The sequence below is a fragment of the Simochromis diagramma genome, unplaced genomic scaffold, assembly GCF_900408965.1.
Source record: "Simochromis diagramma unplaced genomic scaffold, fSimDia1.1 OVJJ01000308.1, whole genome shotgun sequence".
Classification (NCBI taxonomy): domain Eukaryota; kingdom Metazoa; phylum Chordata; class Actinopteri; order Cichliformes; family Cichlidae; genus Simochromis; species Simochromis diagramma.
The window spans coordinates 2541480-2568731 of NW_024386785.1; the positions used below are offsets into that span (position 1 = coordinate 2541480).

The following is a 27252-nucleotide window of genomic DNA, read 5'->3' on the forward strand; positions in this document are numbered from 1 at the left end:
GGACGTAGTTCATTTGACGGGACGATTTTCAGCCGTGGATTAACAGACATTTGGAGTATTTCTGAGATAAAGACACAGATAAATGAAATAAATCAAGCAATGCTCCAACACATGCAGGCACCCAAGTCAAAGCCACCGTCAGCTGCTAGATAAGGAGTGTAACAGGCCTGCTGGCACAGTAATGGTAAAAGGTTTACTGCCCATCACAGCAGTGAAGTACCGCAGAGTTACTCAGGTGCTGTATGCTAATGAGCCAGTTGGTAACAGCTCCACTGAATTCAATTCAGTTTTATTTCCACAGCGACAATTCACAATAATAGTTGCCTCAATAACTGCTTCTGTATTGCAGGTAAAGAAAAAAAGAAAACAAAGTAAACCCCAAGAATTCGACGATACCCTACGAGCAGCACTTGGTAACAGCAGGAAGAAAGACTTCCCTTTTAACAGGAAGAGACCTCTCAGCTGTACGTCCAAATTTAACCATCACGTGAACTTGAGCTGAAGCGTCAAAAGTAGCCATTACCACTATAATGCCTTTATTTTGCTCCAAAACACAGAAAGTAATATCAGTAAAAGTATCAATAAGAGTATCCACTGACAACTCTGTTCACTTCACCCTATTTGATCTAAGAAATATTAAGACTCACTCATTCAAAACATCTCAATAATTTTATTTGTTTGCAAGAAACATTTTGTGTTTGGTGGTCAAGAAAGAAAAATCCAGAGCATCACCAGATTTAACCTTAAACCTTTATCTCTGTAACAACCACAACCCAGAGACACACGTAAGACTTCTAGACGTACGTCTGATGTCTTTTCTCTGTCAGAAACTTTTCTTTCTACAAAATTCACATTTTTCGCTGACTGACAATCCTCAGCTTTGATGTAAAAACGGTCTTTCCAGCTTCTCTATTGTGGGGATGTTGGATTTCCTTGTGTCTAATATATTTGATGTGTTAGTCGTATATTTAAACAATGTATATCTGTAAGTGACTGAACAGGAAATGGAGAAGAAACAAAGTATTTAACGACAGACTGACATTTTTGGTTTGCTCAGATTTGCTGACATTCATTCTTTCTCTGCTCTTTTCTATCAATCAAGCTTTCCAAAACAGAGGCACGAAACCATTTACAAGCAGAAGCACTTACTGCAACGAGGCGAAGAACATGAAGCTTAACGTGAAGAGATCAAACAGAGAGAAACACGACGAGAGCGAACAGACGCAAGTCGGAGGAGAAGAAGGCAGAAATTCTCCTGAAACTCTGCAGAATAACCCGAACGCACAGCTCCACTTCTGCTTTCTGTTCCTTTTTGCTTTTACTTCTTCTTTCGCTTCCTCTCAGATGATGTTTTACTCTCAAATCTCTCACTACACTTCTCTCTTTCTCCCTTTCCTTTCCTGCTCTGCTTTCCTTTGTCTTTTCCTTCACATCGCTCCTTACTTCTGCTTCCGTTCCTACCTCGTCCTCATGGGCCACGCTGCCTTGCTCGTAGGCTCCGGCGCCAAACCAACAACCTCCCCAGTCTCCTCTCAGCCTAGGTCCTGTTGGCTGTTGTTGAGGTGGCAGACATGACAATAATCCCCGTGGCAACAGCTCTCTCCCCTCGGCGACCGCACGCTCTCACTGTTGTAACAACAGCTGAGCTGCTGCTGCTCCTCAACCTCCTCCGTCCTCTTCCCCTCCTCCCTCGCTCGCTCCAGCTCGTTCCCTCTTTATCACTTTCTCTCTCTCTGTGTTGATCTTTTTATACCTCCTGTTCTGTATCTCCCTGCTCTCCTCTGGCTCTCTCCATCACTCCCTCCCCTCCTCGTTCTCTGTCTCTCGCTCTCTATTGTCTCTCTATCGCTTCATCACTTTCTCATATCTTTCTGCCCATTCCTCCGATGTCCTCCTCCTATTTACAGTTTTATAGTCATTTCACCAATATGTGAATTAGTTGTGGTGCTCGTTAATTTGCTGTCTGGATTATTTTGAATTGCATTAGAAAAAAAAGTGTATTGGTGTGTTTGAGCACAAAAAAGAATCACACACCTATCCACAACCTTTGATGGGACGTTTTCAAAGTGCTTGCTCCTCCACAGATTTCTGACTTTTGATGGACCGACCATTTCTGTGACTGTCTGAAATTTGTGACCTAGCATTTACTACAATATCAAGATAAGCAAATCTGCATTTTCTTCAGGATAGCACGATGTTGTACGCACCCATCCAACACCCCGACCTCCACAGCCTTAAAGGGCCAGTGCTTTGGGCAGACCTGCACTTTTTGGAACTTTCATGCCGTGAGCAGCTGTACAGGAACCAGCCAGTCTTTGTCTTTTCTCATTTATCACACTGTTATTTATGGAACTTTCTCATGTGAAAAACAGTACAAACGTCTCCCTGTAAATTTGAGCTACTCTCTCCAACTGGACTCCAACTGGGCTCTCACAGTCTTGTGGAGTGTAACACCCACGCTATACCCCTGACAGAAGAATAAAGTGGTCCTCACTTGACACCTCTCTAAAATTACAGCAATAATAATCATCAAACTACATTTTACAGTTTTAGTTTTATAAGGATGTTAAATGACTGCCTAGTTTATTAACACTGTGTAGAGTTTGCTCAGTGTCAAATACTGAATTCGTCTTCTTATGTTGAACCTGTTTAGTGTCTGAAAAACAAATCCCGTTTTTCATTTTGGTACAAATACGTTTCATGAATCACCCTAAACGAATGAAAGACGGGGTTAACTAAGGACAGCGCTGACAGTAAATTATTCTGGTGGAGTGTCCCATTTAAAAGAACCATAAATGGTAACATCAAAGATGGAGAAATCCACAAAAGGCATAACAAAAGCTCTTATTACACAACCTCCATGAATCTGTGGAAGCACCGTTGACTGGATATGAAAGGTGGAAGTACTGTGATGTCACCCATTGGTTTTGAACGCTGCAATTTGAAGCCTCAACCTTAGCATTTTTGGACACCGCCATGTTGTTTTTTTGTAGCCAGGAGTGACCATATCTGGATGAGAGGGTGGAGTGCTAAATTATAAGCTAGCGCTAGCCAGCTTTGTTAGCAAGCTTGGTGCAACACATAGTCACGTATGTCTTCAGTGTATCGAAGTAATTTTAAACTTGTTTAAATCCTAAAAGCACGGTCAAGGAGAAGCATAATACTCATCAAAGCTTCCACCAGAAATGCTCCAAATGGTAAAACAAACACAAACAGGACAGTTTGGGTCAGAGATCTCGAAGACACTGATTGGCTGCAGCTCCCTGCAGAGCAGCACCTGCCAATCAAGAGGCAGTTTGTGTCGCCTGTGCAGCGGCTTCATTTTCAGCCCTGAAGATTGCCACCTGGGAACCACACACTGCAGCTTCTGACCTTTGGACACTCCTACCTCTTGTTCAAAAGCTGATTACGGTGCTTCCATTATTAATAACCAGCTGGAGAAGAAAAGCCTTTTCAACACCGAGCATTACATTCGATAACTAGCAGAGACAAATTCTAGTAAATGTAGGCAGCGATGATGTGGATAAACGCTACAATCTGATTTGTCTTGAATTGTCCTGAACACATTCATGCTCTGCAGAGAACGGTTAGACTGTAATGATCTTTAAATTGTTCATGCACACTCAGGTAGGGCTGTGCGATATGACCGAAATCTCATATCCCGATATAAGACATCTATTGTCCGATAACGATATAAATCACAAAAATGTAACATTTTCTGTAAATTCTGTGAATCTCGGGCAGCTCGACTTGCGGGAAGTGTTTCCAGCTGCGCGTCATGTAGCTGGAGTCGAGTGTTTTAACCAATGCGTGAAACGATACATTTTAGACATAGCGCATCGACTTCAGCTCTCAGCCTGCTGATGTTTCATGTCACTGTCCTGATGTCTTCAGTGTCTCTACCACCATCGGAACTTACAAAACCACTTCAATAAGCTTAGGAAAAACCTCTGAGAAGACAAGACTGAAGATTTTACAGCAAGTGCCCCTAAATGACTTCTTCTAACATCCAAGAAAGCTGGATGGCCCAACAAACCCCAAACCTAACACTGGATTTATTATTATCGCTTTGGTTGTCCTTACAGATTCACCGGGCCTGTTGTTGCACCAGCTACCAGCTACCAGCCACAATAAACCAAAAACCAGATCAGGCATCAGTGTGAACTGGTCAGTGCATTCACTTTACAGTGTTACTGTTACATTACCAAGAGTCAGCTGCAGTGAACCAGGTCCCAGAAGAAGCGCTAACACAGCAATCCAACAGCAAAGGCTAAACGGATGTTTTCCTTTTTCCTTTTTGTAGTTTGTGATTTAAGCGAAAAGCGTGCTGCATTAAAGTGACGCCTTTAGTGAAGCTCACTCCCCTGTGTGTCAGTTTAGCACTTGATGGGAAGCTTTTATTGCACTTATGGTAACACATCTGCTGTGCTCCCAGTGTGGGGAGGTGCAGAGCAGGTACGGACTTTTCCCACTCAATCCTATCAGATACTCAATAATCATTTATTCTTCAAAGATGACTCTCAACCACAGACACTTCTCAAATGACTGTTCTCAGCCAATGTGGCATTTTGTCCATTGTTCATATTAAACATGGAGTCGGCCATTTACACACATTTGCACAACACGTCCTCTCGCATCTCATCCATCTTCCACACCACAGACTCCGCCCACTGCCTCATTTACACCTCCACTCATCTCTTTAATGCTCCTTCCATCTGTACACCTCCCATGTACATCAGCTCTCTATGCCTTTATCCTCCATCTCATTTGCACACATCAGTCATACATACAGTTATAGACTTCATAGAGTGCACTACATATCACGGGTGAAGGCATACTAATGAAATTAACTTTGAGAAAAAGGAGGACCGCACCATCCTCCTGAAAGCTGAAAGCCTTTAACTATAACACAGTAATAATAATGAAGAGAACAGGATGAAAATCTGATTTCTCATCAGAAAAGTCAAAGACGATAAGGTCAGAGAAAAGAATGAAAAGAGAAAACAACGAATGAAAAGGCATTTCTCTGAAAGAGCACAGCCAACCAGAGATTTTAAAAATGCTGACGATGCTGATGATCGGCTGATTTCCATGAATATTTGCCACCATCAGAGCAAAAACCTCGCCCTCGACAGATGAAAAACAAAGATACAAATGTCCTTTAAATGCACTGAGGTCACTCGAGCTCCTCTAAGAGAGAATCCTGGGATTTTCCTTTCATATAAGTTTACGCTAAAGAAAACAGTCAGCGACAGAAAGCCTTCAGCACTAATATCATCAGAGCTCCTTCAGGTTTATGTGGTCACGCAGTGTTTATAAAAGCCAAGAAAGAAAGTTTATTATCTGTTGGTCGTTTAGCTGAAATATTACCTGAAAAAATAACAAATTGATCATCGATATGATAACGGTGTTGTTGGTGTTTTTGAACACTAACAATAAAAATGCTTTTTATCGTTATCATTAAAAAAATGTATCAGCATAAAAAGAAATAAACTGAAGTGCCACAGAGACGTATGCAGGCTAATGCAAACCCCGGGCTGGTGGGTGAACCTGAAACTCACGGCAGCACTTTCCCTTCATCCTCCCAACACTGGTTGGGATCCTCTCTCTCTGTACAAAGGTATCAACACCAAAACATGCTATGCACATAATGATGAGACCTGACTGCATTTGACAGCCCACAGTGAGAATTCGCTGGATTTACACGTGTAGAATGATTTAGTGTGCGGTATTCGTTCAACAGCATGACCAAAATTAAGGCAGAAGTATGCAATGAACCTGCAATCTTGTTGAAATGGTTGAAGACTGGCAGCAGGTCTGCAACCACTCGCAGTCAGCTGCCGACTTCAAAGTGATAAAACAGCAATAAGACAACAAGCCTGCTGGCAGTTTGATTGGATGGGGTGAAGCTGCCTTTACATGCAATCTGTTGGGGACGGTACATCAATATAGTAGAAATCAGTCAATCAATATACAAGTAACAAGTGTTAATACACATAAAAACAAATGAATATGAAAAAGAAACAGGAGGAAGCAGATGCTCATCAATTTTGTTTCCCTCTAAATTCACATCGACTACATTTAGAGTCCAGACAGAAATTCATCGATGCTGCACAGAAATACAGAAAGTCCTGACAGTGAAGGATTTACAGGAGGAGAATTTAGCTGAATGCATGTAGGTGATCGGCAACCGTGTTTTATGTTGGAATACAACAAGAATGCAATCAGCTGGTAATCAGCTGGATCAAGTTCCCATTTGCGATATTCATGGCTGTGCTGATCTGTTTCTGGTTTTTACAAACCGCGGTCAACGAGTCGGAGAAGGACCGAGGTCAGTCTGAGCTGGATGTGACAGGTTGCCTCCCAACAGGCAATCTGTGTAATCTGCTTGGAATCAGTTGGCAGTTCTCACCTCAACTCTTGAATGTGAAAAAAATGAAATCACCTGTAAACCGCTGATTTTATCTAGAGGAAGTTGATTATTCGAAGAGTCACTTTGAAGACAACAACTGAGCGTAAACGGTCACAGACGTCCCCGACTGAAGGAACCATTTCAAAGGTTTATTTCACACAGCTGCAATAATCCATCCACAGTTTTCCCTGCAGTGACTGTTGCATCACTGAAAAGTTGTTGTTTTTTTACTAAATACACAAATTACCATTATTTCTATTTGATTAAATCAACTCATTTCCAATCAACATCAGGACCACTTAAATCAAACCCAGTATTTAATCTGCAGTAGTTTATATTTATATATACTCAATAATTAGCTTTTATTATGGATGGATGGTGTTGTTCTGGGAGCATCCTGCTCTTCCTCTCAGTGTACGTGGAAAGTCTAAAGGCAGACAAAGCAGCAGTGAGACCTCCCATAGCAGCAATCAGGCATCAGTAGCACAGGACAGGACATAGTTGGGTTGCAAAGTGGACTGCAGGTTAATGCAGGCTGAAGCAGCTTGGATTTGAGATTTGCTATTAGGATGTGCATTAGGCAAACAGCTGACGGTCGGTCCCAGTTTGCTGGTACTGCTGTCTGAAGGCAATGCTTCATCTTCACAGAATTTCCTGTAAAACATATTTTCAGCTGCAAATGAAATGTATGTGATATTTGTATATCATTGCTAGGCAACAGAACTTTAGACTTTGTTATGTCAGGAAGTGAAAAGAATAATTTTATCTGAATAATCTTGTTTTCATATTTGTAGGAAATCCAAATTGTAAGTGAAACTAACATTTTGTTCTGTCTGCGCCCTGAAGCAGGGATACATAAACACGCAAGGAGCTGAAATGGAGCGCCGAGGCCAGAGTGGACGGAGCGGTCGCGAGGCAGGAATGAAGAGAGTGGAAAAGCCAAAGAGACGAGCGCGAGATGAGTTATCAGAATAATGAACTCTTCTTATCTCGCAGCACTCCTGAATGACGAGCAGCGTCGCGGACGGAGGGAGTGACGGATTGAAAGACGGCCTTTTGTCCCCGGGTGAGGAGCTCCTCTCACAGCAGCTCCCGTCTGGGTGATGAAATGAAATGCTAATGCAACGGCTCGCATACATCTGACGGCTAAACGTCACACTTCTCGCCCAGAATAACTGCTGCCCGAGGGAAAATCCTTTAATATGAGCATGAAAAAGTAAATAGTCAAAAATAAATGACTCGTAAAACAATTTGTATGAGCTCTGCTTGCACTGAATATATATCAGCACCTCGGCCGTTTTCAAGAACCTTCCTACCAGCAGTCAAAAGTTACAATTATTGGATAAATTGCAAATCTGACTGTTTTGCTCTAAATGTGGTTTTGCACGTGTCAAACAATAACTCCAGATCATCACAATAATTACTATTTATCTCAGAACCAGCTCTTTGTGTCACAAATGATACAGTTGAACCAGCTGGGCCATTTCTGTCAGCCATGTTGTGTTTTCACAGGCAAAATGCACGGTTGCATTTTTTCACTCTCTTTGCATTTAATAAAAAACGAATCCGGTCTTTAAGTCTGACGTCATTAGCTGTGTCCGCTTCAGGTCCCAAGGTCAAACGATCACTGCAGCATCACTGAGAGTTAAAAACTGTCTAAATTCTTTCATCTTTAATAAAATGATCAGCGTTGCTGCTTTACCAGGTGTAACAATTAAGTTTAACATCCAGGCATCCATGAAAACAGAACTGATTACATTTAACGAAGTTAGAAGTTAGCAAGAAGTTAGCTCGCTAATATAATATAGCATGTTCTGACTGAGAGATTTCTGAAAAAATGAAAACGTACAGCTCTGCTATCACTTCTAACATAAATGAAGACAGAAAACTAAACAGCAGTGACGTTTGTAGTGTTACTGAATTTGGGCTAGCTGGTATATAATGATGTGCTACGTGATCGCTAGCGACACAGCTATGCTAGCATAAGATAAACACAGTGAAGCTGGAGGATGAGTGCTAACTTTTTTCTACTCGATAAAAGTTAACGTGAGGGTTCCTGATGGTTAGGGACAAATGCAATCGCATGGCAGGATGCTGTAAACGGACCGAACTTCAGTCAGGAGAACAACTGAGATAATCCATCCACAATACGAGGTTCGTCATTAATATACTGCTGCTGGGCTGTAGCTACATCGTAAGGGTTTAAAAACGAAGCTTTAATATGATTAGAGGAAATAAAACCCGAGAGAGGCCGACAGTGATCACTGACTGTTTTATGGGCTTGTTCAGATTGAATAGAACGAGATACAAAGCATTAAAACACGTTAAAAACACAACAGCCTTAATAAACACAGAGTAGTTTGGACCCGGAAGCAGAGTTCATACGTCAGTACAGATAGTTTAGAGTATAAAATATTTATCAGAAAACAGTGAAAATTCCCTGAAGCTTAATTTATTCAGACTAATCCTCGGATTACCCTTTAAATAACCAAAAGTGTGGTTAGTAGATTCTGACCAACAGACAACATTTAAGACAGTTACAGTTACTGATATTTGGAGATTTAAAAAGCTGACTTAAGGACGTATAAGTGGAATTTTTTATGTTTTCATTTTCAGGTACACATAACCAGCAGATCTCCCCAAATGTTGTTATGTGGTGTTTCTTTATTTTTTAAAATATTTTTTTACTCATTCACGCTCTGCCCGGCTCTGCTCGGATCAGCTGATTGTTGTTTGTGGCGTTTCAAACAGGTGTTACTAATTAATTAAGTTACATAATTGTGCCGCGGGGCCTCTCAGGCTGTTAGTCTGACCATGGTGACAATGCGTTTGTTACCCCACAAACAGACCGAGCACGGCCTCTTTGCTTTCCAGCTCTGATGCAGCAGATGAGGGGAGCAGGAAGTGAGAAATGCCACAAATCATTAGGTCAGCTTTTCAAAATAAAAGACAAAATGCTCTGGTTCTGACATACTCCTCGTGTGATTTGAAGCCAACCAGAAGACTCGGAAGGCCAGCGTTATTATCACGAGTCATGCGTTTCTATTATGTGGGTTATCATGTGTTTCTACTGCATCTGTGTGGCTCATAACAACTTTGCACTGTTAACCTCCATTGCAGAGATTCAAAACAAAACCATTTTAAATAACTGTTTTTAAACTGACTGAGAGGACACAGCTGCACAGATGAATTTAGGGAACGCCTCGGTGTCCTCCTGAGGGAGGGAAGTCTGTGCATCTCGGCTCAGCCTGCGATCCCGCTGACCGGGGCCTGGACAAGTGGCAGAAAATGTATGGATGGAAGCGACACTTTATTAAGTGCATTAAGGATCTCATCACTTAACTAGCCCGGCTATTCATCTGCACATATGCTTTAATGAGCCAATCTTGCTCAACTTTGCACTCCAAATTCTTTAACCTGAGAATTTCTTCTTGTGTTTATGAGACAAATATTTAAACCTGCTTTAAATGAACTTTAGCAACACTGTGCTGCAGTAACTGTAACTGTAAAAACAAAACCTCAAAGAAGACAGAGTGCAGCTACTTTTGACACATAACAGATTCTGAGGTGATGCTACTGTCTGCAGTCAGATTCAGATTTATGATGCTAATTAATTCAGTTTACCAGTTCTTTTGATTTTTACTGACTGTAACCCGGAGCTGGACGAGACCAAGTTTCACAAAAGCCTGAAGACAAAACCGCAGAAAATAAAACACGAGCAAAAGACGGTGAGTGTGTGTGTGTGTGTGTGTGTGTCAGTAAGTTGTGTTATCGGGCTGCCAGAAGGTAATTACTGCCTCCATTAGAAAGATGTGTTCATGTTAAATGCTCACCTCTGACACTGCACACACTAAGAGACGCACACCGTGAAGACTTTGATCTGTGTGTGTGTGTGTGTGTGTGTGTGTGTGTGTGTGTGTGTGTGTGTGTTCATGTCTAAAAGCTCTCAGCAGAGCTCTGGGGAACTAAAAGCTGCTATTTTGTATCATTAAAGTGAATCACGGTGCCACATTAGAACCGACCCCAAGCGTTGGCATCTGAACCTCATATAACATTTTTCAAAGGAATTCATAAACACACATAAATAACAACTACAATACTCATAGCAACTGAAATAAAGTAACAGATTTAACATAATAAAACCTTCAATAACAACACACACACACGCACAGTGGAAAAGGATATTCCACAAGTTTAAAAAGCAGTGCAGAGGCCTTGAAAGGACATTTATTCCAATCAGACTGTGGTGAAAACATAAAAATACATCAAGGTTTCTAAAATGTGACTGTGTGGGGTGCAGCCTCACGCACAGAGAGAGAGGCAGCACCTTAAACCTGCATTCAATTGAGTTTTATTTCTATAGCATTAAATCACAAGATCAGTCTCTTCAAAGTGCTTTATATCGTATGGTAAGGTATGACAAAGCGCTATGGCGAGAGTAGGAAGGAAAAACTCCCTTTTAACAGGAAGAAACCTCCAGGAGAACCAGGCTCAGGGAGGGGCGGGGCCATGTGCTGACCGGCTGGTGATGAGGGGAGGAAGACAGGACAAAGACACGCTGTGGAAGAGAGACAGATTAACAACAACTAACGAGAGGTGTGGCAACACATAGTGGCTGAAGAAGAAACACTCAGTGCATCATGGGAACCCATCCATGATGCCAAGCAGCCTACACCTATCACAGCCTAGCTAATGACTCAGAGTCACCTGATCCAGCCCCAACTATGACAAAGCAAAGTTTTAAGCCCAATCTTAGGAGCAGAGAAAGTGTCTGTGTCCCAAATCCAAACAGAAGAGAGGCTGATATCCAGCAGGCAGCAAAACCAATTCTGATCCTACTTCTTGACCTTAGTAAACAGTTTTCCTGATGACTTCATTGCCTCGCTCACTACTGAAAAAATGTTTGTTTTTTTGTAAATGATGGTCCTTACTGGAGTCAGAATTATGTCTAGTTTAAAAAGAAAAACGATGACTGAAACTAAAACACTCAGATTGCATCTACAGGACGGACAGGCTAAGATCTAACTGCAAACAGGCTACAAGCTAGTCCAGAGCACATAGCACACAGTTGTACGATGAAGGGAGTGTCTGGTCAGGGTTGGACTCAGCACCCTGAAAACCAATCAAAACACAAAGTTTGATCTATAAAACGTGGTTTAAAGTGTCCAAAGGACTCTAAAGTAAGCGTCTCAAACTCAGACTATCCTTTACAGTCTAAAGTGAGATCTTGCTCATGACTAATTTATCAGGAAGCTGATACTTATTAAATGAACTGGTTCTTATATAGCGCTTTTCTACTCTGAGCACTCAAAGCGCTTCACATTCACCCATCTACACAAGATGTTTCTTCACAAGTGCTTCTATCTAACAATCACACACATTCATACTCCGACTGTAGAGGCTAAGCCTTCGCTTGAAGCCACTGAGGTGTTCGTTGACGAAGGTGACGTGATGTCACTTGCATGAATTAACTTATTAAACTTGATACAGTCCAATAACTCCAGCCTTACTCATCTTGTCCTTTAAATTCTTTATTTCCACGATTTAACAAAGCAGCGCAGCCTCCTTCTGATCAACAACACACCTTCCACTAATTACGTGTGTCTACCTTAAATGCCTTCACATAAACATACCATGCAGAAAAACTCAAAAGGTGACCTATAGCAGCTTACATAAGGTATCAACCCAAAAATGGCTCCTACACTGGCGGATGCATCGGAAAGCAACTCGGGGTTAGTATCTTGCCCAGGAGCGCAGACTGGAGCAGACGGGGATTGAACCACCAACTTCCTGATTAGTAGGTGCCCTGCTTGACCTCCTGAGCTACAGATGCCTCGAACACATAGACGCACAGTGTATTTGTTCAGCAGGTGTTTAACATCGTCCATTAGGGGCTCAGTTTAAATTCAGACTTTTAAACATGACTGCTCCTTTTTCTGCTGGAGTGAATTACTCTGTGGAAAAAACACAGTTTAATGGATGAAAATCCATGTGATCACACCAAAAGCTGGAACGCCATGACACTTAAAATAAAATGTTTCCATAGTGACGTTTGAAAATGAAATGGCTCATCAATGACAGAGATACCTGAGCTATTATCGAGTGGGGGGAAAAGCAAAGTGTTTCTCTGCAGACCTTCAGTTTCTCACTCTTCACTTAAGAATACAGGCAGTTAATTGCTGTAATTTTGTGCTATAATGGATTTAAGAAGTGTGAACAGGAGACAACTTTAGAATAATGAACCTGTGTAGGTTAATAAGTGTCAAACTGCTGGAGAATTAGTTATTAGCAAGACATCACTTAAGAATGCAGAACTCAGTCCACATTAGGCAGACCTTAATTAAGGAATAAAAGACATTTAATAAGTGCCACTAAAGGAAAATGACTAACTGTGCGGTATAAAGCCCACACACACCAAGACCTTGAGACTCTACTTAACAACCTCCCTACCAGCTATCAAGGTCCTGCTCTTCTAATAGTTAAAGCAGTGAATTTATGTTCCTCGGCACAAACTGTTACAAGCCTCACTCATTTAAATCGACACTCAGTTCAGAAACTCGTTTGTTCTCCTGCGCACGGCGAGAGTTGTGTAAGCTTCACAGTTTCTGCAGCACTGACTTGGCTGATCGACTCGACACTGTGTGTGTGTGTATACGTTGGGCTGTTTGTGTGTTTGTCTCCTTTCAGACAAACAACAAAGGAGCTTTCAGATTCAAATTCAGTCCTGCAAAACAGATGACGGTGAGTTTGCAGGAGAAAAAAACGTCAAAGTGAAAAAAGGACACAGGGGAGAGAGAGAGAGGTCCAACCGGCGGAGAAAAAATCTCTCACTCCACAATTTGATTGCTGTTGTCATGGTAACCAGGCTGATGCTGATTATTATGGGCTACACTGAGATGTAGACTAAAAGAGCAGCTGCAGACACGATCTATCTATCCATCCATCCTTTGTGAGCTCATTAAAGCAAATAGAAAAGCATGACAGGCCAGTACCAGGTCCCTCCATCGGATTCTGCCTGCTTACAGAAGCTGATCCCCGCCGGCATGTGAGAAAATAACGTTATAAATCCCTGCTGTAACACCACAGTGAGGGGGCCATACAGCCAAGCAGTCAGTGAGAAATACATCTAGAGCCACACCAGTGTTCCTGCGAGGCACACGTGTTTATTATATCCTCACAATATGAGGAGTGTTGGAGAAACACATCCGAATTAGAACCACAAGGCTTTCATTCGCCCCGCCGCAGGGCTCGATCGTTTCCCGAAAACTCTTCAAAATGCATCATTCGGTCACACTGCTGTACAAATGTGAATTACTACACCGCAGAAATAAGAGAGCAGTCGACGTGCCACAAAAATCAAAACATGCTTTGTTTTGGTTTTTGCAATTTCTGGCAGATCCCCCCTTCAGGGTGGTGTCCTCGTGCAGCTCTGGACAGCCGCTGCTCCACACAACTCCCCTTCTACCATCTTTACTCCTACTCCTCCAGTTCCAATACAAACTTAAGCACACAATAATTATATAAATAAAATAAAACTATTACTGTGTGGACTTTTTCAACATGTTCTTCTTCAGTCTTGACTTTTGCATCCAGTGGACTCCTTTACCTCACAGCGATGTCAATCAGCCGTCCCTGAAAGGCCAAACTCGCTAACATAGAGGAACCTCAACGCAAGATTTGCCCCCCAAAATGATCCAAACAGTGTTTGTTGAGACCTATTAAAGTCTTTGTTAGCAAGATTTACAATCTTCTCAACAAAGGCGACTGAATGTTGAGGCGCTAATGATCTGCATGCTGCAGGGATGTGATGGATCCTTCGATACAGACTTCAAACAAACAAACAAAACCAAAAACTGAAGTGATAACGTCACGAAATGGACTCAAATATGTCATTTGTTCTGATTATTGTTGCCTCAGATGAAACCCATCCAAACAGACGTCCTACAAATCCATCCTATTACTACCAGGTCCCTTTCCCCCCCCTTTCACGTCACAAAGAGGCATATCATCAGAAATGAAAGCTTCAGAAGTGCTCTGTGTTTTTGACAAACTGGAGATGATGATTGGTCTGAAAGCTCCCCCCACCCTCCGCAGTTGGAAAGCACACTGAGCTCATCACATCCGATTGAGGCAGATGGCGAGTCTGCTTTCAGGGGACGAGGAAACTGAACTCAACACAGAAATACAAATTGCAAACGGATCCCAGTAATGATAGTCGTGTTTGCTGTTCTGTTGTTCAGCTCACGGTGAGCAGGGTTCAGCAAGCAGCACAATATTTGGTTTTCTCACGATCACGTCAGGACAACAGACTAATGGAGGAAAGAATAAACAAAGAACGAAAAGAATTTCAAACCTTTTTGCAGGGTTGTTAATCACAGTTCAGGCACATGACAGCAAAAGCCATGACGCTGAGTCATCTCCTGTATATTTTAGTATGTCAGAAATATAATTTACATCCAGTTTCAGATAAAAGGATTTTTAATTGTTGAAACGAGTACAAATCAATGGAGAGATACGAGAATTTGTTCAACTTAAAAGATCTGAACTTGTATTTTGGACCACTGAAAGTCAATCAGTGCTTTCTTTGATCAAGTCCTAATTATGATGAGTTACAACAACTAAAGATGAACTGAAGTAATGAGAAATGGATGATTTAGAGTGAAGCTGAAAGGCTCAGACAGTGCAGAGATTCATTAACTGCTGACATCTGCATGGCTTTTAATTAGAAACGTGTTTTAATGTGAAAAAGTTCAGCTTCGTCTGGAGAGTCAGGAGCCTGGGTACAGTGACACAGTATTTATAGTTGACACGAGGATCGCCCAAACTGTTTTAAAGGAGCTGTAAATGCCTCTGGAGGGTCGCCCTGACCACGCGTCGACCTCCAGTGATGTTCTGCCATTTTTATTCTGCTCCAGGCTCCCTGATGTTTACTTTCTCCTCCAGTTTGAAGCCCACGGTGACACTGCAAAAGTTAAAATGTTCCTCATTCAGCTTTTTCTGGTTTTGACCTGATACCCGCGGCGTGGCTGTGAGTATCATCCAGTATGAAGCATATATCCGATACCAGTCTACCAATCAATAATCTCCATCCCTCACTGTGGGGATGATTTGGGAATAGTTCTTTATGTCTAAGCAAGTGTGAGGCTCAGTTTAAACAGGGCGGCTAACTCAGTTAGGATCATTACTCATTGCTTATAAATCATTTGGTTGTAATGTCTGAGATGTTTCATGGATACACACCTGGTGGGTCTGATTAGGGGCGGGTTTTGATGATCAATTTATCGATTAAAATCGATTCTGACTTGGATAACGTGATATCGATTCATTAAAATCCTGAATTTTTTAATATAAATTTATTTTGCCCGAAAAGCCAGAATCTCAGCTTAAACCTCACAAAATTTCAACAATCGCCAAACAGCTAAAGCAGTAAATGACTTTCTCACCCGACCGTGTCCGTGTCCATCAGTTGAGATGGACACGGACACGGTCGGGGCTGAAAGCCGACAGCTCGCTGATTCTGATGTTTCGGCGGGTCGAGCTTTGTGTTTACGCCCTTTTTGCGCTGATTCTGAAGCTGTTAGTTTTATCTCTCTCCAAACAATATTGACCGAACCGGCAGCAAAAGAAGATCCAAACTGCGCTTCACATAAACATCGTCATGAATTCACTCTGACTTTTGCTGTTTTGCTTCCACCAGGATAAAATCACACTTCATGCACAGCTCTCTCTCTCTCTCTCTCTGTACTTCAAGGACAGTTTCCCGTCTAAAAATCTTTTTTCTTCATTATTCGTTTGTTTGTTGTGCACAAGTCTACTGCTGTTTACAGCCTGTCGGCCGCTGTTTTTTTCCTTTTACTTACTTCCGAAAAGAAAACCTAATTTCTGCCGTTCAACACTGAACAAAATTAAACTTTTAAAAATTATGCAAAATTGCAAAACTCTCAGCTGTGTCTGTAATCAAACCTCTGTAACTTTGCTCTGCTTCACCTCAGCAGCATCAGGTCATGTTCATGTGTTGATGAATGGTTTTCCTTCGTTTTTGATCGACTGCAGAATATTTGTATAAAATCTCAGGCCAGGAAAATCACCTTCATGTTTTTCTGTTTCATCCTCAGCTACTTTGACACAAAGGCCTCTGCTGTGATGTTTACACCGTTGATAAAGTCTCACAAGTGTCAGCTTTCTTTTTATAAATATAAAAATATGGAAATGTACTGATGCATGATCAGAATTATAATATTGCTGTCTGTCTGAGGCAAAAATTTCCCCGATTCAAATCGAATCGAATCGATTCTAGAAATCAGTGACGATACCCATCCTTAGGTCCGATGGGTTCACCATCATTATCATTGTAACTGTCGTTACTTTTGTTGTAACTAATTATTTATTATTTTTCCTATTATTTCTGTCAGCCCTAATCAGTGCTAACAGCTGACCTGGTTGGCCTCCCTGGACTTGTTTGGGGTGTAACAACAAGAACAATATAAATATTTATATTTATAACAAGCTGCAATAAACATACTTATTCTTCTTTACTTAAGTTAAGTTACTGTGTTGTGTTGCAGGTAGTGCCGATGTGGGACAGTTTTCCAGTTTCATTGTACTGTTGTGCTTTGTATGACTGTGCAATGACAATAAAGTTGTCTTATCTGTCCTTTTTCCTACTTTTCTGGGGGGGGGGGGGGCTATTTGCTATCTGCAAATAGCCTGCAAATAGGAAATCAATGTTGTGAACCTTTTTTTAAATTTCAGTTTTGCTTTAATTTTGAGATTTTTTTTTTAATCTTCCAACAACAGGTTTGCTTTCTGCTGTTTAACCTGCTTTACGCCTTCACTTGATTCCTCTCTCGCTGGCTAATCATGACATCTTAGCCAGCGAGGCTCTCTTGCCCAAACCAGATGGAGTATTTCCAGTAGTGAGACCACGTTTGTTGCAGACCATCTTCTGCTGTGAGCTTCCTGCCAGCAAGAAAAATTCTGGCAAATGCCCAGACCTGCTTCTTCCAACGTTTTAAGACGCTTGTATGAAAACAGAGAGTGCCGGCTTCAGGGCATCTCTATACATGCTAATAAAGATTTGAGTTTTGCACTAAAGATGGATAATATAGCTTTGATAAAACAGCAGAAACATTAAAAAACAACAACTTTGGGAGCAGAGGAAGGTAAAGAAGAAGAATGGGAGTGTTTCCAGCTTTGCAGGGACGGAGCCACTGAGGCGCCTCAGAAACAAGATCCACCGAGAGAGAGTAATGGCATGCTGCAGCCTACTGGGCCTCTGGCATCATTTGGCAGAGCGTGTGTGTGTGTGTGTGTGTGTGTGTGTGTGTGTGTGTGTGTGTCTCCCGCAGTCAGCCTTGTTGCCAGCAGCGGGCTGAACTAATCAGTTAGCGGGTTAGCTGCAGCGCGGCTTGACCTTTTGACCTCTGGCTGCTCTGACAGACGTATTAAAACATGAAAACCAGCAGAGCACTGAAACATCCAGAGACTCGCACGTCGCCGGCACACAACAGCGCATCACAACGCTGCCGGCCACGTAAAAGCTTTTTCAAATAAAATGCACCCAAATGTAACCATGGTTACAGATGAGAAACACGCACGGCTCGGTTATTTGTTGGTTCTCGTGATGGATGCTGCGTCTGACCAGCTGTAGCAGCCTGGCCGCAGGAGGCACACGGTGACGAATTCATCACACACCAAGAACTAATTGGTCCTGAGTGCGTCTGAGTGCACAGCGGCACATATGTCTTTGTGAGGACCAACCTTGGACGTGAGGACGTTTTCGGTCCTCACTCACTTTGGGGCGGAGCTTCAAAGGACCGTTTGAGGGTTCAGGTTACAGTTACTCATTTAGTTTGGTCCGTGTGAGGGGCTTGTGAAGGCGCACAATGTGTATGTGCATGTGCGCGTGTTACCTTGTTGTGATGCTGTAGAGTGTGGCAAGTGTTTGACAGCGCTGGGCTCAGCAGGGACCTGAAACAAACAGACACACACATTAGATCAAGCACATGCAAACAAACGACGTGACGCCATCACGGGAAACATCACTGATGTGTTTGAAAGTCCTGCCAGCGGTCCCCAGAGGCGCCGGTGCTCATTCCAGCAGACAGTTATCAAGGAGGACATTTTCTAAATGCCTGCGAGACATCTTGTGCATGCTGATTGTACGTAACGTCAAAAATGAACCGTAAGCGTGCACAGGCTTGATTTTTACAAGCAAGGGAAAAACAGATTACGAATAAAAGATGAAGAAATCGTGAAGATTAAACAGATAAACACTAAAACCAGCTCTTCTAAATTAAAGTCTTAGTTTGGATATTTTGTAATGAGTTTGTAGATTTCCCACAGCTGATGGTAACAGCAGGCTGCCGGTTTGGAGAAGCCAATTCAGGAATACTGGTACAGAAGCTAAACAAAGTCCTGCTGTGAACAAGTCAGCAGCAATGTGGATTTTACACATTCATCCATCTTTTCAGTTCAGGGTCGTGTTTGCAGCATGTTTACAGAAATTGGAATGTGACTCTACTTGTGTGGACAAAACGAGCGTCCCCAAGAGTGTGAAGGCGTGTTTGAGACAACGTGGTGTTTTAGTGTCAGGGGTACAATTAGGTTATGGTTGGGTTTAGGGCTGAGGGTTAGGGTCAGGCATTCAGTTTTTAGGGTTAGGGTTAGGTAAAGCATTACATCAATTAGATGTCCCCACGGAGATATGAAAACAGGACTGTGTGTGTGTGTTATTAGGCAAGAAGCAGTTAAACTGTGGGAGGATGTCAGGCCACCAGGAGAGAATCTATGCAGACATGGATTCAAACCCAGGACCTTCTTGCTGGGAGGAGACAGGTTTATCCCACCTACAAAGATCATCTGTTTAAACGTTCGCTGTAACTGAGCATTTTTTAAATACAAGAAACCGAATGTAAGGGTTGCTCTTCCACTGCTGCCTTGATCGGTTACTTAATTTTATTCAGTGAACACATGAGCAGCATCAAAGCTGAGTAAGGCCACGCCCACACGTACACCGGGATTTTTGAAAACGCATTTTTTTCTGAGCGTTTGCGCCTTTCGTCCACACGTAAACGGCGTTTTCACTAAAAACTGAGATTTTTGAAAACGTCTTTTTTGCGTTTACGTGTGTACGAGGAAAAAGGAGATTTAGTCACGCCACATCAAAGGTGTACGCCTTTTCTGATGTCACGTTTTGCGCCACGTTGTTGGTTACATGAGATGAATTTCTACAATGGAGACAAAATACTGCTGCTGCTAATCTATCTGCCAACGTCGTCGTCGGTTTTGAATAAATAAAATTTTAAAAAATTAAATTTATGCATGCTATATGTGTTTTATTGATTCCTAAGTTGTGAGTCTACACCAGCCAAAATACTGTTTTTAGTTATTAACATTTGAAACGATGAAGGCATCGGAAAAGTAACACAAAATGAGCTGCCATCCCAGAAAAACACAACTTTTCAGAAGTATTTAACCTTTTCAGCGGCACAAAACCCTGTTTAGTCTTCCCCTCCCAGGATTCGAGACTTCTGATTGGCCAACCTTTCTACACAGTTAGGATTTGGCATGTTCTCGACAGTGTTTGACTTTGTTTTTGGCGTTAACATGTGGACGGAGATATTTTTCAAAACTGCACGTGTGGACGGGATTTAAAAAAACAAAACAAAAAACAAAAAAGGAAACTCCGTGTTTTCAAAAACACCCGTGTACATGTGGATGTAGCCAAAGAGGCAGAGCTCCTCTCTTCCATGAGGCAGCCTCCAGACTCCGTCCTGCCAAAGTCTGATGGCATTTAAAGAGCGTAACATTAGAACTGTCTGGGGAAGGTGAGGGAGTGAAAATATTCTAAATCTGAAGTCCATGTCAGTGCTGACCACATGCACAGCAGTACTCTGGTTGGCTTCTGTGCCGCCGTCTTATTCTACGAGTATGCAGGAGACTTCCACAGCCTCAGAGTTTGAAAGAGAATTTGATGTTTGCTCTGAGGACAAGTTTGAAGTGCAGCAATGGAGCAACGTAAAAGTACTTCAAACAGCACTGCAGAGTTATTGTAAGGATGCTTTCATTTGATTTGATTTTATGGTACTTCAGTGGTGACCTGTCCTGGGTGTACCCCGCCTCTCGCCCTGTGGTGGGTGGGGTAGACTCCTCTCTGACTCTGGTTGGATGATAAAGGAATAATAAAGAAATTCTCCATGACATCAGCTGTTTGTGAGGCTGCAGATCATGAAAAATGAACTCTGCGTGTGTTTTTGTATTGAAGTACCCGTCAGATTTAATTAGTCGTTGACTCTGTTCTGGATCATTCTGGTCCTCGTTAAACCCGGGGTCAGTGTTTTCATTGTGCTGCACTTGGTTGTGTTGTGTTGAGCTACAGTTGAGATTTTTGTGCAGGCACTGACAGAGATCGTCATGATTCAAAACTTAACAGGTTATTATCTCCACTTATTGACTCCAGCTTGTGAGAAAATAACACAAAACTATTATCAACTTCATATTTCGGTGGCAGAAACCGACTTCCACAGTCAGGTCGTGCAGTCTGCAGAAAACTGGAAGCACTCATCTTTGGCAAATCATTTTCTAAACTATAAAACAATAGAGACATAAAACTGTGGGCTCATGTTGCTGTCCACACATTTTATTACAATAAATCTGGCTGGGCCATCTCTCCTTTCAAGTACAGCGATGACTGATAACTCCATTAACTTTTCCCTTATTGTAACAGCCAGATCTCACAGCGATACGACTGTAATCTCATTAAATACAGAATAAAAAGTATTATTTGGGTCATATTGCAGCAATAGTTCTGAATTTGACACATAGTCAGTAGTTTCAAAGAAAGTGTAACCTGCGTGACCTCAAATGAAACTTGACGAGCTTTCGTGTCGATCGCTTTGAGAGACGGGGCCGGTCTGGGATCCTTTCGTGTGCTTTCAGCTCGTTTGTCTGCACAGACACATTTGATTGTTTGATCCTGTTTCCACTCTCAGATGCGTAAATCTCCCATGACAGCAAACACTTGTTGTCTTCATGTTCTCGCTTGTTTAAAACCTGTGAACTGTGATCAGCGTGCAGCCCGAGGCAGCCGAATGTTTTCATGTCGGACAAACCAAAATAGACTCAGAGCTTCATTAGAGCTCAGCTGCAAAACAACCTGACTGGGATCAACGAGGGGCACCGGGAGGGGGCTCGGTCCCCATGTTAATGCTTTGTGTTTTTCTGCGAAAGGCCACTTTTCTTTGTTGAAATTGCATCCCCGGCAGAGTCATTATGAAGCAAATTAGCTCGGCGACTGGAAGTTTCATTTTTCCTTTCAGGGTTCAAACAGAAAACCACAAACACATTTAGACTGAGCTCAAACCAACAGAGGGCTTTGGTGAAGATGAAAAGATTTTCAAGCACCCGAGCACACCGTGTGACTCTTTACAAAAAGAAAAAGCAACCCTCTTGACCCTGGAGGTCCCTCAGTCCTCTAAAACAGCGGTCACCAACCTTTTTTGCGCCACGGACCGGTTTATGCCCGACAATATTTTCACGGACCGGCCTTTAAGGTGTCGCGGATAAATACAACAAAATAAAACTAGTACCGAAAAAAAGATTTATTCGTAATTTATTCGTTGGGGTGGCTGTAGCTCAGGTGGCAGAGCAGGTCAGCCACTAATCAGAAGGTCGGTGGTTCGATCCCAGGCTGCCTCCTGACTGCATGGCAAGATACTAACCCCATGTTTGCCTGGTGGCGGTGGCGCCAGTGTCCGGCAGCCTCGCCTCTGTCAGTGCGCCCCAGGGCGGCTGTGGCTACAATGTAGCTGCCATCACCAGTGGGTGGATGACTGGATGTAGTGTAAAGCGCTTTGGGGTCCTTAGGGACTGAGTAAAGCGCTATACAAATGCAGGCCATTTACCACTTTTACCATAACACATGTGAAAACCGAGTTAACGCTTAAAACTGATAAAAACCCTGAAAACCAGACATTTCACACCTGAGCCTCAACTCTCGCGGCCCGGTACCAAATGACTCACGGACCGGTACCAGTCCGAGGCCCGGGGGTTGGGGACCGCTGCTCTAAAACAAAACCACGTTAATCACATTGTATTTCATGACAAGCTGTCAGAGGCATTAAAACCAGGATATATCCACAGACTGTATATAAAAGATGGACACAATCACTGTGACATCACTCGTTGGTTTTGGTTTGTTCTTAGAGCACAAAATATGTGAGCAGTGTATGAATGTGCACTATTTACCAGACCTAAAGCCAACGATGTCCAAAACATATATAATAGAAGATTCCTCTACTTCCATTTGTTAAGGTGCATTATCAGGAGAAAAAGAAATGAGGAAAATATTAAAATTACTCTAAAGCTTTTAAATTAACATTCTGAGAAGTCTTATTCCTTTTCTTTTTGTATAGTGACTAAGTAATTCACAGATAATGACCCAGTGCTTCGAAATAAAATGTTAGAAATAAAACATACTATAGCGATGTAAAGCAATAGAATACAACATAAAACATCAAGTTAGTGTGGAGATACAGAAATTATTTTACTGCTACAATATAACCTGCACTATTAATTGCATTAATAATATACCCTGCAGCCTTGATATTGCATTAAAGAGGTTTATTAAAGCTATTGTCACCACGTTAACCTTTTTATTACAGGTGCAGCTATGATTATTTTATACACATTGCATGTTTGTGCTCATTCAGAGTTGATGCTCAGTCTATTAAAAGGTTTTAAGCTTTGTGAAGCGCTATGTCGTCACAATCTATTGTGTAGGTGACTTGGAGCACAGAAGGATGAACAGCATACACGCTTACAACACACATATAATCCAGAAGCCTGCCAGGCCGGAGGCCCGAAATTCATTTAGCTTCTAACTGCATTTCAGTTTGCTTAGTAACAGATGACAGAAGACCAGTTAAGAAAAGGACAAGCCCTCAGAGACCATCTCGGCTTGAAATCTATTGCCATGTATGGAAGGTGTTATAGAAAGAGGAACTTCTGTGTCTGTTTTTAGCCATTTAAGATGTACAATTTACTGTAATCGATGTATTTGATCTGTAATCGACGCAAGAAGGGGCGTAAACCCTGATGTTATAAAATCATTTCCAAGTGTATTCTTAGCAGGAGACGTGTGCTCATGTGATGCTGCAGACTTCTCCTCCTGCGTGTGTTTTAATAAACTCATCGTTTGATTGCATCTCCTGTGCCTCTGTTGGTTTGTTTCATTGCTCAACATTTTCGAACTCGTGACATTAGTTAAAAGTTTGACTGTATAAAAACGTCTTCTTTTATAAGCCAGAAACATGACACCCAAATCTCTGAGGCTGATATGCTGCCTAATTCTGAAAACAATAATCATAGTTTGTTTAATCAATATTTAACTGAAGGAAGGTGTCAGTGAACTATTGCTTGATTTTTGTCATTCGATCACTAAAACTAAACATTTTAGAAAACTCAGAAGCTGAAACAACCGTGTAACTGAGCCTCATTAGCATAGAGATAATAAGAAATTGCTAACATAACACAAATACATCTAAAAATATGGCCAATGGGGAGAAGCCAAAAGAGAAGTGGACCCAAAATAGACCTCTGAGGTACACCACGAGGCACAACTGTTCTTTCAGACGTCACTCGATTACATACATATGGATATTATTGATCACAGTATCGGTATCAAGGCAGAGCTGAGATCCAGTACAAGCAAAACTGTGTACTCCCCAGACTCTGCTGTAATCTGAATACTGATTATGTAAGGTACACACCATAAGGTACAAATCACGACCTTAAAGCGTACCGCCGCAGTGACATGTTGTTGAACCTGGAAATATAACCTCTTGGGTTTATTTAGAAATGCAATTATCACTTTCTTTTTAAACAGGTGTTTAAAATCACCTGAGTATAAATTGTTGTGTCTCTTTGTGTTATCCCACCTCTTTCCCCAATGACAGCTGAGACAGGCTCCACCATCATGACACTGATGTACAAGTGGTAAGAAAGAAGAATGGTAAATGGCCTGTATTTATATAGCGCTTTACTAGTCCCTAAGGACCCCAAAGCGCTTTACACATCCAGTCATCCACCCATTCACACACTGGTGATGGCAGCTACATTGTAGCCACAGCCACCCTGGGGCGCACTGACAGAGGCGAGGCTGCCGGACACTGGCGCCACCGGGCCCTCTGACCACCACCAGTAGGCAACGGGTGAAGTGTCTTGCCCAAGGACACAACGACCGAGACTGTCCGAGCCGGGGCTCGAACCGGCAACCTTCCGATTACAAGGCGAACTCCCAACTCTTGAGCCACGATCGCTCCCTAGAAGCCAGATTAAAGCTTTTACTTCCAATTATAAATGAGACTCATGTTTTCAGTGCAAAAATATTCAGCACAACAAGAAGAAAGTCTAAAGGCTGGTCAATCGTCAGAGAGAGGATGACACCATGGTAACAACTACTGCTGCTCGTGAGGCTGTGTGTGTGTGTGTGTGTGTGTGTGTGTGTGTGTTATAATTACTCCAGTGAGGCACTCTGCCAGTGATGCCCGCCTTTGGGGAGAAACACACACAAAACACTGAGACACTGAAAGAATATCTTATACACACTCACAAGGCTAAAACACAGAATTATCTCTCTCACACACACACACACACACACACACACACACAGCTCCACAGGTAGAGTAATGGAACAGTAAATCAACATGGTGACAGGAAGTTGGCGAGGCTGACAGGAAACGGAGAGTCTCTCCCCAGGTGGCTCGTCTTCTCTGCTGCACATCAGTGCAGAGAGTGTGTGTGTGTGTGTGTGTGTGTGTGTGTGTGTGTGTGTGTGTGTGTGTGTGTGTGACTACTGCAAAAAATGTTTATATTTTCTATCAAACTTTCTACGTTTGATCATTTCAGGAGTGAAGATCGATGCGAGCTGCGTTCCATCTGCATGGCGCGACAGAGATTTGGAGAAACAGAGTCAAACAAAGCAGTGAACATGAATCATTTCAAATGTTTCGTTTTCCGTCTGCTGAGAGAAACACCTGGAATTAATATTTTGCTAACTGCGTTATGGACAACCCAACCATCTGCACCATCACCTGCAGGTTTGCGTCCATCTGTGAGGCCGTGGACAGCTTTCCTTTTACTGAGCTGGTGATGCTGACGTCATAACAGATGATATCAGCAGATAAAATTACTTTTTGCACGTTGTAACAGCTTTGGACGGCCAGTGTTTGCTGGAGCCTGTTTTAATCTTGTCTTTCAATTAAAAGAAATAATCTCCAGAATAAAGATCATCAAACATGATGATTCGTTGGATTCGTTAGTTTTAGTTTCACGATTTTCTCACCTATGTGCACATTGACCACATACTGTACATAAAAGATGGCTGTAGCGCACTGTGATGTCACCCATCACTAAGTGCTATTGTGATTAACTTTAAGCTAAACCTTAATATCAGCTAACTGGCACACAGAGAGCCTTTGATCAACAACACCAGAGGAAATAAAACTCAGAGGGTTTCTGTAGGTGAACCTGTCCCAGGATTATCTGCAGCCGCCCTCGTCTCAGGATTTGTCTCCTGCTCTGCTGCCAGTGGCATGAGGCACGTGGCTGTTGGTTTATTCTCTCTAGCTCAAGGTCTTCTGAGGGACCTGATGCAAGTTCACTTTGACCTGGACCTCTCTTTGCTCCCACTGTGGAGTCTGTCCTGCAGTGACTGCTGGCTGGCCTTGGGAAACTGGTCTTATATTCCGGGATCCACCCCCTACCAGTTAAACCCGTGTCCACCTGTGACCCTCGCCTCATTTTTATTCATTTGCAACATTTGTTAACTTGCTAAACAACCACGATTACAGTATTAACCTGAATAACTGTGATGTGTGCAGCTGAACAGCATTACATCAAGGCCATCTTGGCTTTTTGAAACCAGACATCAGAAAAGTGGGACGGACTTTACCAATAAGATGCTCGCAGCTCATTGGCTAATGACTTGTGATTGATGAAGATCCCTGGTTGTACCTCGAGGTGACTGATGTTGTGATTTGGTGATTTATAAATAAAATACACTGAACATTGTATTAAATAAGATTTGAAAGTGTTCACTGATGTCACAGATCAAGGGTCGTTTTCCAACAAACATTTAGTTAATTGAGAGATGCCCCCTGCTGGCAACTGGAAAGAACTGGTGTTTTAGGCCCTTTTTAGAGCAGAAGGCCATCTTTTATATACAGTTTATGGTATCAGCAGGTTCTAGGACTGTGTGCAGCATCAGCTGTGTTAACTTTGACAGCAGTTGATTCAGTTTAAGCTACAATTTATAGAAACTAAGTCTAAAGTTTATCTACTGCACTACAATATAAAGTGTGTTATCACACACAGCCAACGTAAAACGACTCACAACATTCAGGTCCACGGTCCTTCACTGTATTAAGCCGCAGCTTATGTAAACACACTGATACGAAGATGGAGCTCATATGACGTCCCAGATGGAGATCCCCAGTGTAGGAGGGGTTTAGGTCATGAAATTCAATGTTTTTAGGGGGGAACTGGTCACACAGGGTTCAGGTTCCAGTTTGAGGCCTTTGCAGGACTCACTCGTTCTGCATGTAATTTTCATTTAGCCCATTTTCTCCGTACATTCATCACGAGGAGTAACAAAGCTGTGGGAGGAGTTTCCAGTCTTTCTGAGTCTTTGAGTTTTGAGTCTCTGTTACAACCCGTCCATCAGCACGTCCACGTTCTCCTCTCCCTTCTGTCTTTCTCTGTCCTTTTACTCTGGATTGAAATGCAGGTCACCAAATCCCTGCCCACACCGGGCGAATGCAGCAGCCGGCGAGCCGCAT

At 42.4% G+C, this 27252-nt stretch overlaps 1 protein-coding gene across 7 annotated transcripts in view; it reads right to left on the bottom strand.

Moving 5' to 3' along the window:
- The window catches only part of LOC120728069 (extracellular sulfatase Sulf-2-like), a 104919-nt gene that overhangs the window by 49003 nt on the left and 28664 nt on the right, over nucleotides 1-27252 (bottom strand). For 5 of the 7 annotated variants that reach the window (XM_040022757.1, XM_040022760.1, XM_040022753.1 and 2 more), the window contains exon 3: nucleotides 18325-18382. The gene's annotated coding sequence lies outside the window, so the exon portion shown is untranslated. Of the gene's footprint in view, nucleotides 1-1149; nucleotides 1432-1461; nucleotides 1664-18324; nucleotides 18383-27252 lie in introns of those variants that run through there. The other 2 variants (XM_040022755.1, XM_040022756.1) reach the window with 2 other exon arrangements.